Source organism: Meles meles, chromosome 7 (genome assembly GCF_922984935.1).
Source record: "Meles meles chromosome 7, mMelMel3.1 paternal haplotype, whole genome shotgun sequence".
NCBI lineage: Eukaryota > Metazoa > Chordata > Mammalia > Carnivora > Mustelidae > Meles > Meles meles.
The window spans coordinates 120,381,266-120,401,552 of record NC_060072.1 but is presented as its reverse complement, the minus strand read 5'-3'; the positions used below and the strand labels follow the sequence as shown (position 1 = coordinate 120,401,552).

The window sequence follows — 20,287 nt, the reverse complement described above, 5'->3', positions numbered from 1 at the left end:
AGCAGCTTGAAAAAGTACTTCTCCTGATCCTTCAAGTTCATTGCCATTTAGAAAGCAGACCCTTTCAGAAGGCAGACACTGTTGGACGGAGAGCTCTGTTAACCTTGCTCTCCGCGTACACGCGGTTTTGCCAACGAGCTGATATCATCCTTCCTTCAGAAATAGGTGCTTCGTGGAAGGCAGAGTGGCCAGCAAGGTAGCCAACAAGCCAAAGTGTTCCCCTTGTCATTCTCCTGCTTTGGAGGGACATGAGGCGTTGATGAGTCAATCCTGGATAAAGGAGGAGAATGTTGTCACTGCATTGAAGTGAGAGCAAAAAAAAAAAAAAAAAAAAATCCATAAGCTATTTGATTGTGGTTTTCAGTCTTCATATCACAAGCATTTATTCCATTTATAGAGTTCTAGCAATACAGAGAGAGACAGAGTCCCTGCCTTCTGGATGCTAACCATCTAGAGGTTGGAACTCATAGACCATGTCAGGAAGGGGTTCACAGGAGAAATGAAGTCAATGGAGTCTTGAAGCATGCTGAGGGGTCTTCTAAAGGAGAAGGAAGGAAAGGCATTCTGAGCACAGGGAACAGCCTGAACACAGCCAATGATGGTCCGTGTGATTTCTCATGGTTACCTACTCAGCGGTTAAGGTGGTGGGACATATGGCTCATGAGGTAGGGAAGGGCCAGGTCGCAGAAGCTGGGGACTTGGGAATTTATACACCAGTCCAGCCAGTCTTGACCTTCCCTGTTCCTCTAGCACACGTATGCTGGAATATATCCACATGGGCCACCTCCTGGCTGTATCCAGATAGGATGTTTGTAATGAAGCAAGACATTAACGTCCCCTGTAATCACCATGCGACTGTTAGCAGTATATTCCTTAAAGTGCATCCCGCAGATCTTGGTCCCTATGAGATCATCTTAGGGTTAAATGTGGTTTCCAAAGTATTTATGTGTGTCTTGATTCCTTTTTCCTTCTACTGATGAATCCCTAAATGCAGAAGGGTGAAAGTGACGCTTGTGCAAGGACAGTTCTACATGTATTCCTCAAGAACGTTTCATTGAACAAGTTGTTGCACGAGCTCTCATCAATGAGCAGTCACTGGCTGCCCAGGAGAAGGGCTGCTGGAGCCAGTGCGGAGGTTTTGGCTGGACAAGAAGTGGCCTGTAAGCAGGGGAGAGGTTGGGTTTGGGGAGGGGTCGGTGGGGGAGGGAAGAAGACTTTGGAGGCGCTTGCAGCTGCATTCCTGCCAAGAGGCAGTGAGAGCACCTACAAGGGAAGTGGCTGCAGAGAGGTTGCCTGAGGGGCTGAGGAGGGGCTGGTGTGAGCCTGTCCTCCAGGGAACCCCAGGAGCAGATGTCATGATGCTCCCAGGATGAGTGCAGAATTATTTGTCTTGGGCTTCTTGTTCCTGTGAGCTAGCCTGGTATTCTGGTCTCAGGGACCCCCCCCCCCCCGCCCCCCCGCCTTGTCCTGAATTCTGCTGCAGGTACAGTAGGAGCAGGGAGGCACAAGACTCCTGTGTCGGCCCAGGGGTAACATGCAGATGGTTGTGGGGCAGGGAGGAAGAGGGGCCGTGAAGGGACAGAGGAGAGTCCTTGTCAAGGCATGGAAAGGACCAGACCGTCATGTCAAAGACTTTCCTAAGAGAAGGATGCTCTGTGGAGGTGGAAGTGGGCAGAAAGTGTCTGACAACAGAGAGGCCAAGTCCAGATGGGGCACTGGGAGGGGAAGCCATTCCTGGAGTGTGGAAGGAGCTGGAATCCAGTTGCAAAACAATGGGGGAACCATGTGGGAGAGGGGAACTTGGTTGTGGAGGGAGAAGAGGAATCAGATGGGCAAGGGAACTCTGGGGGTGGGAGGCAGAAGCCACAGCGTGCTCACGGACTAGCAACACACTCCTTCCATGAACTGAGAGGAAATTCCACCTCTCGTCATCTGTGCATTACATAGCCTGCCTTGGAGCTAACCTTTCCTGGAATCAAAGTCCGGTGGAACGTAGTTTGGCCCTCAGGAGGAAGTGTTCCCGATGTTTGCATCTAGGTGTGATGTCACCGAGTCTGGGAAGATGAGGGACATGAAGCATTCTCCATCTGTGTACCCTGTCACTCGTGTGTTGCCGTTTTATTTTCAAGAATGAAACTTCAAGACTGTAGAACCCTGGAGTTTGAAACTTGTTTCCTATGATAGTTATAGTTGCATTAGATTTTTTTTTTAAAGATTTTATTTATTTGACACAGAGAGAGAGATTACAAGTAGGCAGAGAGGCAGGAAGGGAGAGAGGGGGAAGCAAGCTCCCTGCCGAGCAGAGAACCCGATGCAGGGCTTGATCCCAGGACCCTGAGATCATGACCTGGGCTGAAGGCGGAGGCTTAATCCACTGAGCCACCCAGGCACCCCAGTAGCATTAGATTTTGAGAGGACTCCATCTCCTCCTTTTCTAAAGCATTTTCTTGCTATTTCTCCAGTGCTTACAGGTTTCGAAAAGAAGTCATCTTGGGCGGTGGCTTGAAATTCTGAAAATTATGTGGAGGTATCCTGTTTTATTATTGGGGAGCCCCTAGGTATTAGAGATTGTCTTGAAGTATTCATACAACCTGCCAAAGATGCATATTTAATTGAAAAGCAGTGCTTTCCTTTACTTCTGTATCCAGTATTTTACTTTGGATCAATGACTTCCACTCTTGTAGGGAAAAAGAAACTTTTCCAATTTGAATTTCTTCTCTTTCTCTCTCTTTAAAAAAGATTTATTTATTTATTTATTTGAGAGAGAGAGAGAGAGAGAAGGCCCACAGAGGGGAAGGGGAGAGGGAGAGAAAGAATCCTCAAGTGGTTTCCCCACTGAGCATGGACCAACCCCCTCAACATGGGGCTCAATCCCAGGACCCTGAGATCATGAGCTGAGCTGAAACCTAGAGTTGGAGGCTCAACCAACTGAGTGCCCCACCAATTTGAATTTCTTAAGATGGCACTGATAACCGGTAAATCCATATAGATTTATGTAAATTACAATTCTAGTGAGTAGCCCACTTATATAAACAGGATGCATTTGGAAATTTTATTTGGTTTTTTAAAAAAAATGTTTAAAAAATTTAATGCAACTTTTAATTTTAAGATAATTAGAGATTCAGTTGCAGTTTTAAGAAATAATACAGGGTGGCGCAGTTATCTGACTCTTGGTTTCGACTCTGGTTATGATCTCAGGGTCATGGGATCGAGCCCTGAATCAGGCCCCGTGCTCAGTATGGAGTCAGCTTGGGATTCTCCCTCCTTCTCCCCCAGTGCATGCTCTCTTTCTTTCTCTAAAATAAATAAATCTTAAAAAAAAAAAAAAAGGGAGAGAGAAATGATACAGAGAGATCCTATGTACATTTTATGCAGTTTTCCCTAATGGCTACATTTTGTGAATCTATGAATACCACAACCAGGATATTGGCACTGATAGAGTCCATAGAACAGTGGAAGGGTCCATAACAAGGATCCCTTTGTAGCCACTCCCCCACCCCACCACCCCATCCCTGATGTCTGATACCCACTAATCTGTTCTCCCTTTCTACAATGTTATCATCTGGGGAATTTATATAAATGGAATCCTATAGCTTGTAAGCTTTTGGGATTGGTTTTCTTTTACTCAGCATAGTTTCCTAGACATTCATCCAGGTTTTTGCATGTGTCAGTAGTTGGTTCCTGTGTTTTTATAGTTTTATATTTTACATTTAACTTTGTGATCCATTTTAGTTCATTTTTGTATGAGAATTTTTTTCCCTTTTCTTCCCCCTCCCCCCTCTCTCCCCCTCCCTCCGCCCCTTCTTCCCTCCCCCTTTCATCCCCCCTCCCCTCCTCTCTATACTTTCTTTTTGCCAATGGGTGTCCACTTGCTCCAACATGATTGTGGAAGAGGTAACTTTTGTCAAAAATCTGTTGGCTGTATGTGTGTGGGTCTGTTTCTGGGTTGTCTATTCTATTACTGTAGCTATATAGTCAAACTATAATGGGATAGGTTGATTATTCTAACTTTATTCTTTTTGAAGATTGTTTACACTCTTCTAAGCTCTATGTTTCCATATATAAATTTTAGAATAAGCTTGTCTGTATCAAAAATCTTTGCTGGATGCTGATAGGAATTGTTTTAAATGTGTACATCATTTTAGGGAGAATTGACATATTTACTGTGTTGACCCATGAACAGATGTTTATTTATTTACATTGCTTTTTGGGTGTTTTTTTAAATCAGCATTTTGTAATTTTTAGCATATAGCTCCTGCATATGTTTAGTAAAGTTTATATCTAAACAGTTTATCTTCTTTGCAATGATTGTAAATGTTGTGGTGTTTCTCATTCCTGTTTTCACATGGTGATTGTTATAAAATAGGTGTTAGAGAGATACAGTATCATCTTTCTTAGAAGCGGTATCATAAATAGATAGGGTTCCTGGATTAACACACCAAAGTCAGATTAAAATGCATAAGAAAGCCAGATTTAATGGACAGTTACTAGAAACAAGGGTAGACTTCCACATTGCTTATAATACTAGCATTAAATTAAATGCTGTATGAAATAGCTCATCTTGGAAATGTCTAGTATAAGTGTAGTTTCTATTTTCAATCATAACGTGATTTTCCTTCTTCTCTATGGATATATCATGAAATCTACTCTCAACACACATCAGATCTACTACTGTCACTTTTTGGAAAAACACGCGTGTCACAGGGGTCTCCTGAGTTCGGATAGCAAAAATATTTAAGAACATATTTAAACAGATTGCTCAGGTAGAATTAACTGGGGTTTGAACAAATATAAAAAGGGTGGCTAGAGGAGGGGGCTGGGAGGAATTATTCAGTTAGATTCCAGTGTATTCATCTAGGCCGGTTTCGTAGCCGCAGGAAGCAGGGAGCCACGATTTAGGAAACATCCAAAAGTTAGATGTTTGCTTTGTGGGAGAGCATCTTTTTTAGGAGGAGGAAAAAACAAAACAAAACTGCATGATTGTGGTAACAGTGATTCATTGTCTCCTCCTATCCTTTCTTGAAAGACCCAGATAGTCGACTATTTTGCATAAGTTTTTATTTATTTTTACCCTGCTTTGCTCCAGGAGGAGTTTAAAGCAGCCTATATGAAGATATAAAACAAGATGAAATAAAATGTTAAGTGAAGGAAAAGCAAAACTGGTTAAAGGGAAAAATAAGATGAGGGCTGTGACCATGACTGGGATTTGGAAGCAGAAGTCAAGCGGTGAGGTTTTGTTTGTCATCTTGAAGTGGGTAAACAATCTGGTTTGGACAGATTATTTTTAACCCTTGCGCACATAGTCCCGAAGCTGGTATTGAATTATTACTCTGTCCAGCCTTATCTGCCACCTTCTCGTGGGCCCCCCGGGAGTGCTCCGGGGAGGCATTGCCCTGCGGGGTTAAGTAATAACAGGAATTCACATCCCACTCCGGAGGCCTCTGCGGTCTGTTGCAGCTGGTGGTCCGAGAGCCCACACCCCAAGAGGCTCACCGCCCAGGACCTGGCAGCCAGCAGCCTTTGCTCCCGCCCGCCCGAATGCTGGTTTTCTAATTCATATGGAAGTTAGGATGAACAATTAAGACTTTGTTATTTTGGGGAACAGCAAGGACACCTACAATTGTAAGTATTTTTGTAAGCAGAGTGGTCATACTTAGTTTTAATACCTTTAAAATGTAAACAGCCTTTTAAGAAGTGATTCTGCGTGGTAGTTTTTGTTTTGTTGTTTTTTCCAGTAGTTAGGTTTCCTCTGGTTTGTGAGGTGAGCGACCTGCGGTCCTTCCGAAGGCTCATCTTGCTAGCTGGGAGCACCATCTTTGATTTTAAGACAAAATCTTGGTGTTTTAGAGAAAGTATTTGCAGCACCATTCTTTCTTCCGATGGCTCCTTTTCTACAAGTAGCGGCCGTGGGAAGAAATCCACAGATGTCCACACAAATTGTGAACCGGTAACTAGACTTAGTTATTCTAGTCTTAGTAATTAGACTAGAATGGCATCATAACGTGCCATTTAATGTACATACGTGTGTCAGCCTGTCCCCTACCTTCTGGCTTTTGGTATCTGAGCTTTATCAGCGTTTGTGTGCCCTTTTGGAAGGCAAGCACGAGAATCCAAGAAACATTTGCCCACTCAGTTCTCTATGGTTGCAGCCTGTTGAGTAGACCGCTGTTGCATTTTTAATTTCTGCATAAGACAAGCTGAGAGACCATGCGAATGATCTAATTGCATTTGAAGGAGCTGCTGGCCAGGCTTGTTGCAACAGCTGATGGGCTCCTCTGAGTTTCAAGAGCTATTTATGGTAGATTAGCTGGGATCAGGGCTCTCCAGTTCAGGCCATAAAAGGCCCGTCCCATGTGGAGTTGCCCCACTGCTCCTGACGGCGCGCTCCGAGGCTGAAGCGTCCTCAGGTTTCACGTGGATTTACCCAGTAATGGATGGCCACACCAAGGCCAGATCGGGGAAGTTCAGCGTCAAGGACACCAGGGCACTGAAAACTTCGAGAAGAAGACTCTTTTTAATATTTTGGCGATCTTTTTTCCGAGAAACTTTTGGGATGTAGCCTTCACCTCTTTATTGCTTTTGCCATCCAAACGCCTTTTGGAAAGCACCATTCTAAATTTATCCTGTTCTGAATCATCACTCCTGATAGATGCCATTGCCTGGTTTGCGCTGTGATACTTGATTTTGTACAGTGTTCCTTGGGCTAACTTTTGATATTTTGCTTTTTGTTTAGAATTTGAAAGTAGCGTTCATTGAAAGGAGACGCAGAGAAATTACGTGAGGACATCCAGAGCCGTGTTTTATTTTTTATTTAGAAAAATAAGGAATCACAGTGTGATTTTTGCCCCCCCCCTTTAACTTAGAGGAACAACGATTAAGCAGAAATTTGAAGTAAGTGAAAAATCTTCCTATAAATGTAAATATAGTTGTCTGTTAAGTGCCATCTGTCTGAGCATGCTTCTTGAGGTTTGCTGACTTCAAGCTCTGGAATGTTCCTGCCCTATGTGTTAGTTACTACCGTTACTCCTCCATGTACCCTTGGGCATGTTTTTTTGGTTTGGGAATGATGGGATTTCTTTTCCTTAAAAACAAAAGAACTTTGTGGTACCAAGAAGCTTGTACTAACAATTAATATTATTTAGTAAATACATTCTGTCTGAATGTGAGCACTTGGAGCCTTGGAATTAAAAGCCTATCCTCAATACAGAGTACTTCCATACTGGTATCACAAGTCTGGGTTAGAATTCAGAAGGGCACGTTTTATTTCACTTTTGTTATGAATACACACGGAAATGTAAACTGGCGATGATACTTTGTATAATCTTTGTTTTGAGGGATCTTTACCTTGGTACTCTGATTCTTCAACTCTGGTGTTGCAGAATTAAGAAAACAAAACCCCGCAAGCTTTAGTTTCTAGGTTTTTGAACTGTATTTCATTTTTAAATCATCCAAGAAAAAAATGCTGTATTAGCCTTTTTAAGTCCTAGATTTGCTCCTACTAAAGAATAGCAAAGAGCTAGAGAACACTGATGGTTTACTTGACATACTGGTCCTTTAAAAAAAAAAAAAAAGACAAGGGAACTTTTTTTTATACCGTATCAGATGGACCAGTAGGAGCAGTAAGTATTTTTACCAGGTAGAAAAACAGAGTATTTATAGAGATAAGTTTCATCGATGAATACTGCTGTGGTTTGCAAACCAGAGGTAGTACCACAGTTTTAGTGGGCATTTGGAAATGCTTGGGGGCATTTCTGGTTCTCCTGATAATTGTGGCTGGCGTTTGGGGCAATGTGGTTAAGAATTAGAAATGTCCTGTAATGTGGGACAGTCCCATCGGGTGAAGCATGGCTCTGGCCAAAATGTGGGTGGTATTCCCTGCTGAGAAAAGCTGCAAGGCATACACGCTCTCCCCCGTTCCAGAGAGGAGCAACAACGGGCTGTGCATACTGGCTGCCTTTTCTCCACAAACCAGGGGAACTCTTGAGGCACCAAGTAGCTGGGTGTCCTGCCAGGAGTGGCTCATCTGTGCTGCTGCTCCTGGGGGAGGGGGCGCAGGGAGGTAACCGTGTCTCCCGCTCACCACACTTCCTTCTGTTGAGAGTGGGGCGACGCTTGTTAGCCCTCAAGGAAATGCTTTTTTGAAATCAACCAACTCTGATACTTAGGAGTTTAACTTTCCAAGTGAAATTTGGTTAAAGCATCACTTTCATTCAACAAACCCAGCTATCTTTGTACTCTGGACACCTGCTTTTTCTTGGTAACCCCGCCTCTGGAAGACTGGGAATTTCAGTTCTGAAGGAACCTCTTTGTTAACACCTGGGGTCATTTAAAATTATCCAGTCGAGGCTTTGAATCCAAAGAAAAGGGCCACTGGCCTTCCCGGGGGTGTCCCGAGAGCAAGAGCGGCTGTTCAAGGCTCACAGGCTGTGAGGAGAGCTGTTGCGGGGGCGGGGGGCGGGGGGAACCTCCATAGGCTCATTTTTATTTTTGGGCACAGAGGAAGCCCTCTCCTCACTGTAGGGCTTCCTGAGCGGTGCCTTGGGACACTCATTATAGTGACAATCACCATGGCTCCCTAGGACCAGGAGAATTTCCAGTCTAGAGCTTTCTTGTAGTTCTGGGTTTCATTAATTTGGAACTCTGAACCAGAAGCCATGTGGTCACCCTTGACTCCTCTCCCTAGAGGTCACCAAGGCCCCTATGTCTGACCCTGAAATGATGTTTGTGCCCATCACTTCCTCCTAAGCCTCCTTGTCCCTTACCTGGATAAGTGCATTGCCCTTAACTTGTCCCTTTGCCCCCAAGTTCCCCGCTGCCCATTCCCCTCTCAGAATGACTGCCCCCCCCCCCACACAAGATGTGATCCTGTCACTCTTCAAAAGTCAAATTTTTCATGGTTTCTCACCGATTAAAGGTGAGAGCCTCATTCCTTCACTTTTCCCTCAGGGTCTTTCACGCCATTCTCTTGCTGACATCCATCCGTGAAACGTTCTGCCTTCCTTTGCATGCCAGGGAAGTGGTATCAAATGAAATCTTTCCAGAAGCTTCCACTGATCTGCCTCTGGGCTCCAGGGCCTTGACTCCTGCCTGTAGTGCAGGTTCCTGGCTCTGTGTCCTTGTGCCCCCTTCCTCTGTAGGGGGTTACCCAACAAGGCACCTGGGTCCTAGCTCTCTTGCCCCCCAGGATCTAGCCCAGTGTCCATTGTATAGTGGGTGCGTTAATTGAATTGAATGCATTGGAATGACTTGTGGATTCTTCACATCAAAATTTAACTGTTGATGAAATGCTTTTGCCATTGTTATTTAGTGTTATTCCCTACAGAAGTAGGTGTTCTGTAGGGAATAAGTATAGGTAATATAGGTATAGCTACCTATAACTTATAGGTAATAAGTTCTGGGTTTTTTTCTTCCATATCTAATAATGCAAGCAGATTTGTCTTACCTAGTACAAGTGTGATGGGGTTTATGTACATATGCTTTTGCCAACACAGGAAATTACGGTGCATTTGATGAAGTCAGCCACTTCGTTATTGGAGCCTTGCCTAAAATGAAGAAACTCCTCTAGGGGTGTGATTTGACTCATGTACTCTTTGTACGTACACCAGACTTTATCCCTTAGGTGCAGCATCTCAGGGTGGTTGCCCTGCTGACCTTGGACCAGAATGTAGCACCCCAGTGCTTGGTTCAGAGACTCACTGTCTTGTGGATACTTGTAGTTGCAGGAGGTTTTGAAAGAGGAATTTGCTTATTTTCTTCTGAAATTTGATCCTTTAATCCCAAACAAGTTCATAGCCCATTTCAAATTGGCCTTTATATGAATACAGTCTAAGAAAAAGCTTTAAGATTTGCTTTGGGACAGTTGGTTCACCCGTGCCACGGTGCTGGATTCATTTCAGCACAAATATATTGAACGTTTCACTTCAATATTACACGTCTGGGTGCGGGTCTCGGAGTTGGATGCCGTGGATGAAGGTGATGAAGCTCATTCCCTTCCTTAGTGAAGTCATTTCCTAGAGGGGTTCAGATGGGCTTAATGAAGCTGTTACACAAGTAGGGCAGGAAGGGGGGGTGCCTGGGGGCTCAGTCCATTATGCATCTGCCTTTGGCTCAGGTCATGATCCCAAGGTCCTGGAATTGAGTCCAGCATTGGGCTCCCTGCTTAGTGGGGAGCCTGCTTCTCCCTCTGCCTGCTCTGCCTGCCACTCCCCGTGCTTGTGCTCACTCACTGTCTCTGACAAATAAAAATTAAAGCCGGGGCACCTGGGTGGCTCAGTGGGTTAAGCCTCTGCCTTCAGCTCAGGTAGTGATCCCAGGGTCCTGGGATCGAGCCCTGGCATTGAGCTCTCTGCTCAGCAGGGAGCCTGCTTCCCTCCCTCTCTCTCTGCCTGCCTCTCTGCATACTTGTGATCTCTGTCTTTCAAATAAATAAATAAAATCTTTTAAAAAAATAATAAAAATTAAAATTAAAACCTCTTTAAAAAAAAAAAACCAAGTGGGCTGGGAAGGACGGACACTAATAACATGCCATCCATGCTTACTTAGCCTACATTATCTCATTTAATTTGTACAGTGGTCCCTAATAAATATTACTATCATTGTCCTTATTCTACAGGGAAAAAAGTTGAGGTTTCAAGAGGCTTGCCCGAGGGCACATACCATGGGATCAAGGTAGAACTGGATTTGGTCTTTTCAAGATTTTGATGCCCGGCTCCATAACCCCTGCTTGAAACCAGTGCTTCTCATCTGTAATAAGCATCCCGTGAGTTCTTGTTAACATACCGATTCTGATTCAGTAGGTCTGGGGTAGGGCCACCGAGAAGATCCTGATGCCTCTGGCCAGCACTGACTTTGAGTAGCACTGTCTTAAAGTACCCTGCTTTCTTGTGAAACCAGAGAAGGAAGCAGTCAGGTTGGAAGGACATCCAGGGGCTTCCCGCAGGAGAAGTGGTCTTCCAGGTTAATCTGCTCCTGTGCGTTTTTCATGTCAGCCCTTCCCACTCTGTTCACCTGGTTGTCCCCCATTTCTCTTCTGACGGCTGCCTTTCTCCTGGCTCCTCCTCCTCACGTTGCAAACTACTCAAGTTTCCGCCATCCTAAATAAAGCTCCCCTTGACCTCCAGCGATGAGCTGTTTCTTTCACCACCGGTTCACTTCTCAGCACCCAGGGCTCTGTGGAGCTGTTGCCCTCCCGGCCCCACGTGATCTCCGGATTGCATTACCTCTGAGTACCTCTTTATGAGGCTCCTGCCTCCGGTCTACACTGACGGCTGTATTCTTGAGCTCTCCCAACACCTGTGTTTTCTAAATCCTGCTCTGTCTCCTCACTGCTCCGGCTTACCTTCTTAGGGTTAGGGTAAAAATTATTGTGCTGCTCTCTCTATGGTGAATTACATGATCTGTCCATTCCAGATGAAATATATTCATTTGGGTTTTATGGTCTATTTTCTGTCTTTAATGAAGAGTTGTTCACTTCCAATCAGCAAGGTTACCATCTGTATCCTAAATAACCAGCATTGATAGAATTAATGCATTAAGAAAGAACAGTTCCTTTCCGAGTGAAGACTCAAAGGGCTTTCATACATAATGCGCATAATTTGCGAACTATTTTGGTTAATCAAAGGCCTCATGTTTCTGGATTTTCAGTTATGTTCTGAGTACCGAAAGTTGCCAAATAACTTTGGACCTAGAGCTGTCATTGGACAGAAAAATCCTATTGGTACTTTCAGATTTTTTGAGATATCGGATATTTTAAGTATTTTAAGCCCTAGGCTTTTCATACGTTCTAAAAACACTACCTAATTTTACCCCATTTAACCAAAAATTTTTAAATATACACATGTACTTGCACACATATGTTCAACAAAACAGCCACTCCAGCCAAAACAGGCGTAGGAAAGCAGTAGCATTTCACCTTAAAAGATGTTGAATTAAGAAGTAGGCAGTGGGGGCGCCTGAGTGGATCTGTTGTTAAGCATCTGCCCTCGTCTCAGATCCTTATCCCTGGATCCTTGAATCTAGCCCTTCAGCGGGAAGCCTGCTTCTCTCTCTCCCTCTGCCCTGGCTTGTGTTCCCTCTCTCACTGCGTCTCCCTTTCAAATAATAAAATATTTTTTTAAAAGTAGGCAATTAAAGGTAAAATAGCCTTTGAATATTTTAGTATTGTTTCATGTAGATTTTCTTAGAAAAGTATTTTTAATTTAAGCTGTGATTTCAGATTCCCATGGACAGGATGGTCACAAGATTAGCAACATTTGTTTATTCTGCAATTACTTCATGGCTGTAACAGTTGCTGTTATGAAAGCCAAAAACAAATGACATTTTAACGTCTATGATTCATTTGCAAGTCTCCCTTCTGGTACCTTACACAGCTAATGGCTCTATAGGTTTGAGCCAGGTTAGGAAAATAAACTCAGCCATGCTGTTCAAAGGTAGATGGCTCTCCAAAATCATGCTCATGGTCTTAATTTCCACCAGATGTTCATTTTAGCCAGACGCACATAATCATTTGGCTTTCTTATTTCATGCATTTTTGATTGAAAGTGTTGAATATTTTAAAATTCTGTGACTCGATAAATATTGTCGTGATGCGGTCGTAGGGAATGAGTAAGCTTCGTGTAATGCCTTCTGCCCCAACGTGGGATCCTCCCATTTAAGATGGAATTTATTCAGTTGGATTTGTATCAGTTCTTCTCTCTAGAGGCTTCAGAGAGCTTGCAGACATCTAACAGTCCTTAAATATTTCAAAAGAGAATTTCAGTAAGAATGTGGAATGGGGAGCAATAGGGAGGAACATAAAGTGAAAGCTATGACAGTAAATAAGTTTTATGCCCCACTCGCCTCGGCCTCCCTCCCAAAGCTCCCAAGAAAGAACGGTTTCCCTTGCTCTTGGGGGAAGAAGAAAATTTCATTTGGAAATTGAGGGTGTTTAATCCTGAGAAATACTTGGAACAATGGCAGGGTAAGTGGGAGCAGCCCTGGTCTTAATAACCAGCTGTGTGACTTTGGGTGAGTTCTTACCCTCTCTGAGCCTCATTCATTAAAATGAGCATTGGAATGGAGGATTTCTAAGGTCCCTTCTACCTATTAGGATTCAAAGACTTCAGAACTTGAAAATATTCTTGCGTCTCCTGGAAAGGAGACCCTGCATCTAAAAGATGTGGTTCAAGACAGCAGAGCAGGACCAAGTTAGAAATGTCTTAAGCAGGAATACATAAATATTTTAAAATGTTTTCTCATTGTACTGACATGCTTCTGTTGAAATGTGCAGCCTGTTCTTCCTTCTTGGTTGGCTTGATGTCTTCTTTGTCTTTGGAAAGTTCTTTGTCTTTTGGAAGTTTCTGCCCTCTCTTCAGACTGAACTCCCATTGTTTCTTTTGTGTTCATTCAAATACTTAAATTTTCTTTCCTGTAGCCTAATTTATTCTTCTCCTGCACTTTGGCTTTTTTTCTCCTGATGTGAAACCCCAGAGTGGTCACGGCAGACCCCAGGAGGGTCTGAGACAGAATTTTCCTGTTCAGAACAGAAGTAGGGTGTGCTTGACTTTCTTTCTTTTTCTTTCCCTTCCCTTTCCCTTCCCTTCCTTTCCCTCTCTCCTCCCTTCTTCCTTTCGTCCCTTCCTTTTCACTGCCAGACAGTCATTCTTTATCAACAGTTATTTTCTGAGCACTGACTGTGTGCCCAGGACCGGTATTGCTTCTGGGGAAAGAACAGTGATCAAATCCCTGCCCCCGCTGATGTTTGACCTCTAATGCACTCAAGAATGATTCTTTTTTAACCATATGTCTCTTTAATGTGCTTAAATGACAGAATTTAAAATAGCTGTCATGGTTCCTAACCCAAAGGAGGTGCTTGTCATGTTTACTGTCTGTAAACAGTTGGCATTATTTTCCGAAACTCTCTCTTCCCCTATAATTAATACTGATAAAGATCATAAGCTTTCTTTGGGGGGAAAAATTCTGTTTGAATTAGGCAAGTTGAGGTCAGATACCCATCTCCCTCAAATTTTTATTTTTTAAGATTTTATTTATTTATTTGACAGAGAGATAGATCACAAGTAGGCAGAGTGGCAGGCAGAGAGAGAGGGAGAAGTAGGCTCCCCGCTGAGCAGAGAGCCTGATGTGGGGCTCGATCCCAGGACCCTGAGACCATGACCTGAGCCGAAGGCAGATGGTTAACCCACTGAGCCACCCAGGTGCCCCCCTCAAATTTTTTTTAAAAGATTTTATTTTTAAGTATTCTCTACACCCAACGTGGGGCTCAAACCTGCAACCTTGAGATCAAAAGTCACTTGTGCCACTGATTGAGCCAGCCAGGTGCCTCTCCCTCAATTTTTTGATTCATGTTCTCTTGCTTCTCACAAAATGCTATCTATAAAATATTGATTCATTGTCGAGGTGAAGGTTGACATTTATATCATTCAAACAAGATACTCTAGAAGTAACTCATTGAATCAACTTCTTTCTTACTTTCAGACTTTATCTGTTTCGAAAATATTTTTAAACTTAGCAAAAATTTAAAAATAAAGGCAGTTTTACCTGAAGACTTTGAAGTGAGTGAGAAGACCGGAGTCCCATCGGTTAAACTAGTGCGTATCACTTGAAGTGCCAGAGAAGCTGTCTTAGGACAGAAACTTTGGAATCCATAATCTGTCATTCTGTGTATTTTTTCTTTTGAAGATTATTTGCCTAGTCACCTTTATTACCAGGGGAAGCTGGTTTTATACTAAGTAAAACATTAGCTGCTATCCTGCCTCTAGTGTATGTTAGTTTTTTATGTTTAATTTTGCACAAGTTGTAAAGGGCATTCTTGGTTCATGGGGTTGTAAACATTTCAACCTTTGTCCTTCACAGAGTAATTATTTCATTAAAAGTAAATTACAGTGTGTTCAGTAGCTCCAGATAAAAATGCTCATCACATGGTACATGGATGCGCTAAGATTTGAGAAGAACAAATTACCTTGGTATTTTAATAGAGTTTTCTGAGCTAATTTTTATTCATAGCATCTCTCTGGCTAATGTGAGGGCTGATGATGATCTCAATAATTAATGAGCTCAAGTTTGGGGAAAAAAAAAAGACTAACAGGTAGATAACTTTGGGCAGCATGAAGCCAGAACTGTTATTGCAGGGGAGTTGTGTTTAGGCAACCACTTTGAAAGGTGCCCTTGCGGGGCGCCTGGGTGGCTCAGTGGTTTCAGCCGCTGCCTTCAGCTCAGGTCATGATCTCAGGGTCCTGGGATCGAGTCCCACATCGGGCTCTCTGCTCAGCAGGGAGCCTGCTTCCCTCTCACTCTCTCTGCCTACTTGTGATCTCTCTCTGTCAAATAAATAAATAAAATCTTTAAAAAAAAAAAAAAGAAAGGTGCCCTTGTTGAGCGTATTTTGTTATTGTTGTTGTTGAAGATTTTGTTTATTTGAGAGAGAGAGAGAGAAAAAAAAAGCAGGGGGACAAGCAGATTCCCTGCTGAGCAAGAAGCCAGATGCGGGCTCGATCCCGGGACCCTAAGATCATGACCTGAGCTGAGGACGTGTCAAGGGAGCCACCCAGGTGCCCTGAGGATATGTTTTAAACAGGTCCATGAACAGGCTGTAGAAAGGCGACAATATCTCCCAAGAGTTGTATGAAAAAGGTGCCCTTTTTGGAAAGCTCATTTAATGGAGAAGAGCCACTGTTTTCCATTTTTTGCTAAAGAGGCTGTGGCTCCCATGAGAAGCTCAAGTTCTAATTATTTGTATAGAAGCCAGTGTCTAGGGAGTGCCTGGAGGTCTGGGTGACCTCAGAGGGGCACACACCCCTGGACTGTCATGTTTCAGCATCCACCTGTTGAGACCGAGTCAGGGCAGCCAGCTGGTCGGGGTCATCGCTGCCCGGTAGGACCTCCCGCGCTGGTGGACAAGCTCTCAGGTCGGTGCTGTGCTCTCAGGCACCCACCAGCCGTGGCTCTTAGCACTTGAAAACATGGCAAGTGCAACAGAGGAACTAAACTTTTAAATTACTTCTGCTTAGCCTAAACTGCATTAGCCTTCCGTTGTTGGAGTCGCAAGTCCAGGGGAAATGGCTCTGTGCTTTCTGCATCTGCCGATAGGAGCTGGGACCTGTTGGCCACAGTCACCTCGGTGGTAATGCTCAGATGGCTGGGGAGAGTAGCAACTACTCTTCTTTTCAAAAGAAGTTGAAAATGTACCAAATCTTATCGAGTGGGGTTCCCCCTTCCTTTCACTGGTCCACAGATACCCCCAGTGCAAGCACACGCGTGTGCGCACACACACACACACACACATTATGCCGTTCTGTAGGTTCTCTGTGGCCCCAAACGCAGTCAGTGTTCATTTCTGCAATTTGATTGTGTATCCAAAAGATCGGGGCTTTCTAGTCTCACCACCGCTAGTCCCGTGAGCTGGAGCCTTCAGTCTGGCATAATGGGCAGCACCTGCCTGATGGTCAGCAGGGAGGGAAGCAAAGTGGGCTGGACTGGTGGGGGGCTGGGGTCCTAATCGGATAGGTTGTCAGCTTGTCCATTAGCCACTTAATTGTTTTTTCCTAAATTTGTGTCTTGATGGCAAGTGGTGCAATTTTGTGAGACATTAGTTTACGTGATTTTTCACTTATTTTTGTGCTTAGTTTTCTTATACTTAAGGCTACAAACTAAAGCTGTCCTTTGGGAACCTGGGCTGGAAATGAGGAGACTTTTCTGTGATGGGGCTCACGTGACGGGCTCTGCTTCCAAGCATATGGAACACCCATTCCTTCATCCTAGTTATTTTTGAGTACTTGCCGGGGTGACTAACGATCCTGCAGATTTCCCCCAAGTGTCCGTGGCTGGCGAACCTCACAGAGTGGAGAAGGCAGTGCCGGGCAGCGTGCTTGGGGGCACAGGGAGAGCCCTGCCAACCTGCCCCAGTCATGTCTCCTCACATCGGAACGATGAGGTGTTGACCCACACTGTCTCCCGTGGCTTCTCTCAAGCGTGTGGGGCTTGTGTGTGTGTGTGTGTGCGCACACACACGAGCAGCTTTTCCTCAGAATCTTTATTATTAAAATGAGCCCATAAGCAGAAGAGAACAGGAAGTCATGGGCACTGAAGGAAACGCAGAGCGATGGGATGTGTTAGGGTTGAGAAGGGGCCCGCTGACATCCAGGGTCATGGCCCTCACCCCTGCCTGGGAGCCCACAGTTCAGGGGGTTGGTGGGGGGTGTCCTTTGGAGGCCCCGTGAAGTGCTCTGGAGACCGTGACCCTTCTTCTGCACCCCGGGCTCAGATTGCGGGGACATCCCCCCTGTTCCCCGGGGCCCTGTTCTTCACCCTGTGCTTCTGCACACCCCGCTCCCAAGGGTGGAATGCCTCTCCTCGCCAGCCCTCCAAGCCTTCCAGCTCCCGGGAGCTTACTGCCTTTCCCTGGGAGACTCTCCTCGGGGCACCTTTCAGCTCCCCCCAGCCACCGGCTGGGCTAGGCAAGCCCAGAGAAGGACTTGGTGTTCTCACGCATAGAATGACACCAGTGGTCAAATCCTTGCCTGCGCCACTGCTCTCCGTCTGAAGTCTAAGTAGACTAGATTTTATTTATTTATTTAACAGATAGAGATCACAAGTAGGCAGAGAGGCAGGCAGAGAGAGAGAGAGAGAGAGGGAAGTAGGCTCCCAGCAGAGCAGAAAGCCTGATGCGGGGCTCGATCCCAGGACCCTGGGATCATGACCTGAGCCGAAGGCAGAGGCTTTAACCCACTGAGCCACTCAGGCACCCCAGTCTAAGTAGACTAGAGAGATGCTTTCTGCGACTGGTGCAGCAAGGCTCACTTTATTGTTTCAGAAAGAAAACTTACTTTCTGCCCAAAAAGAATGCAGTGATCCTTTATTAAATACCCAGAATGCAGAGACCAGGACAGTTCCCCATAGCCCCAGTAACCCTCGCCTCCAGTGTGCATGAATAAATGTGGCTAATTAGATTAGGTGACCATATAGCAAAAACAATGCAGCTCAGCTGTTGAGCTGAATAGATGTTTTTAAAATAACCAACAGAGTTGACGCTCCTCGTTACCAAACCTTTTTTGGTTTGTTCGAGGGGTGGGGGCGTATTTAGGGGTAATATAAGGCAAGTCAGCCTTCTCTGCTTCCTCCTCTGTCTTCCTCTCCTCTTCTTCTCCCCTTTCCTCTTCCTTTCTTTCCCTCCCCCTCCTCTTCTTTCTCTCCCTCTTCCCTTCCTTTCTTTTCCTCTTTCTGCTTCCTATTTTTCTTCTGTTTTCTTTTCTCTTGCTGCTTCTCTTATCTTCAGCTAAGTCAAGACCTAAGCAACATGGCCATGGATATCTGTAAGTTTATATATAGGACATATTTATAGAGACCTAAAATCTCCCTTTACACAGTTCTGATACCTTTTGTCGTGTGAGTAATACTATAAAGGATCTTTTAAAAATTACTATATTCTGCAACTTGGAATCTGATCTTTAGGCATTCTTTTGTTTTGTGGAAAGAGACTTGTTTCTTGCTAGAGCAAACTGGTTATCTTTCCTTCACGCTATCTTTGCTTGTGCGTATCTTATACGTCTACATGTGGATATGTGTGAATAACAACCAAAAAATATCTGCTTACATTTTTTTTTTCTACTTAACCTGTTTCAGTATGTAATATGCGAGTACTGGACATTGTAGATTAATTTTAGTAGAGCAAAATTGAAAATCAGATCTCCATTTCTGCTCCTGTGTTCGTTAACTTAAATGTAAAATTAGAAATGTGGTCATTATTTGGCAGTTCTGACTTTATAAGGGAAACCATATCATAGCGTATGTGTCTATGTGCTGGCCTTTAAAAATAGATCTCATCCTGCAAGGAGATGAGCCCACTTGGCCGCAGTCACGGTGAGGCCTGTGGATTAACCGGCGGGCTTTGTCAGCAGTGGCTGGGAGTTCTTGACTCTTCCCAGGAGCATTAAATCTCCCAGCTTCGGCTGCATTCAGTTCATCTTTGGTCAAAGCTCTGGTGTTTTAAAAGCTAACTGCTGACGAGTAAACACTCTTGACCCTGATTGTAAACATTTGTCATACGTCTGGTTAGTTTTCGTTTTCACTGACCAAAATCATTCTGGCAGCAGAGTCCTTAAGTCTGACAGCCTGACAAATTCTACAGAATCCCTTGTTTTTCTCACACAGGCTTTGACTGTGACTCACCATCCCTTTGAAAACATTTCTTCTCTGGTATTGCAGATCTCCATAAATATACATCCTTGAGCAAATGAGGTGTAGGAAAGAACTTAAACATTGGATGACTGAAAAAAACAAACAAACATGTTTTACAGCTTCATGTCTTCTGTCTGTCCGCCTGAGGAGTTCAAAGAGGATCATTCTTCGAGGTTCTGTTTAGATTCTGGAGGCCATGGCCATTGCCCCTCCTCTGTTTATCTTTCCACTGGGGGATTTGACCATTGTCAAATACTCAGGTGACGGCAAGGCCATGTGGATCTTGAGTGGCCGCCTTGGGCACAGGTCCACTGCCATGTGCTTCTGGAGTCTTCAGGAGCTCGAAAGCCGCACCAGGACTCTGCACTCTGGTGTCTGCTGAAAGGCCACTGCTCTACCTGGGAAATAAGGGGCAGTGGGGGGTTGAGGCAGAGACCTGTGGACTCTGAAAGCACCTGGAGATTCTCATGGACAGTCACACATGAGTACAACGAAGGCATTTGGGTTTTGTCAGTGGTTGAGAAGCTCCAGACTGCGCTAGGCATGGTGGGTCTGTGTGAGAAGTAGACCTGGGGAAGGCTTGGGTCTGGGCGCGCTCTGACTGTGGCTTTGTGCGGCCACTAATCCAGAAGCATTCTGCCTGAGGCCCCAGAGGCCAGGCCTCTCTCTACCACAGGGTCTTGTTTTGTTAAGGAGCTGCAAACAGCCTGTCGTAGTAAGAAAGAAACAGCATTTTCTTTTCCACAGCAGTATGGACGTGAAGGAAAACTTGAAGTCGACAAACTCTACCATGAATTTTCCCCTCCCTAAGAATCCTGTGTTGAGGTCTTGATTCTTAAAATGAACTGTGTGCAACTGTTGGGCCTTTGGCTGATTCTAGAGCTTTGTGTAAAATCAAATTTATTTAGCATCCTCCCACCCTGAAGCGGACTGGATTCAGCCTCTCATGAGAACACGCCTCTCCCTTCTGCTTGTGCGAAATGCTCAGAAGTGGTCTTACCCCACAGTTACTGGGTCATGCGATTAGTGGTTCCTAGGACAGTTCCTTAGGGCCCATGACATTGGCTGTGTTTTAGGACTTGAAAATCTCAACATCACAGCCCCACTGTGGAATATC

The 20,287-nt window shown here is 44.6% G+C and overlaps 1 protein-coding gene across 15 annotated transcripts in view; it reads left to right on the top strand.

Moving 5' to 3' along the window:
* Positions 1-20,287, top strand: part of SVIL (supervillin) — a 233,621-nt gene that overhangs the window by 76,141 nt on the left and 137,193 nt on the right. For 2 of the 15 annotated variants that reach the window (XM_046011360.1, XM_046011366.1), the window contains exon 3: positions 10,613-10,759. The exons of 11 other annotated variants lie outside the window; for them this stretch is intronic. The gene's annotated coding sequence lies outside the window, so the exon portion shown is untranslated. Of the gene's footprint in view, positions 1-6,733; positions 6,892-10,612; positions 10,760-20,287 lie in introns of all 15 variants that reach the window. 2 more of the 15 variants (XM_046011362.1, XM_046011365.1) reach the window with 2 other exon arrangements.